Source organism: Mus pahari, chromosome 5, assembly GCF_900095145.1.
Source record: "Mus pahari chromosome 5, PAHARI_EIJ_v1.1, whole genome shotgun sequence".
Classification (NCBI taxonomy): Eukaryota; Metazoa; Chordata; class Mammalia; order Rodentia; family Muridae; genus Mus; species Mus pahari.
Window position 1 is genome coordinate 64,606,860 of NC_034594.1, and position 562 is coordinate 64,607,421.

The following is a 562-nucleotide window of genomic DNA, read 5'->3' on the forward strand; positions in this document are numbered from 1 at the left end:
AAAAAAAAAAAAAAACAAAAAACAAAAAAAACCATCTAACGATGAAACATGTTCAGCAAATGGATCAGGAAAATGTGCGCCTCTTGGCTCTGGTGTTATGTCACCAACTAGGGAATTTATTTATTCCTGTGTATGTGATGTGTTTTGGACAGTGTGGGGACGACTTCACCCAATATATAGGGAAGGTCTTATGTGTCCCAGGCTGTCCTCGAACTCACTATGTTGGTCAGGCAGGTCTGGATCTTCCTGCCTCCATTTCCCAAGAGCCAGAATTACAAATTTGTTTGGAGTACTCTCTCGTCCTCTCCAAACGCCAAGAGCAAAGGATTAACTCCCAGAGAATAAATACCATTTACTATAGGTTACTGTGCCTGACATTTCCCCCCTGGAACCCACGGGGAGGTTAAAGCGGATGGCCGGCTGCCCGCGTAGACAACGCTCAGTGCAAGCGGCCAGACCAAGACAGCCCTGGTCGGGACTAGCGCTGTCGTCCAGGGCCACCCGTCAGGGAAAGAGGCCCCGCCCAAGGCCTGAGCACTGAGGTTCCGCTGAGCGCCTCGCA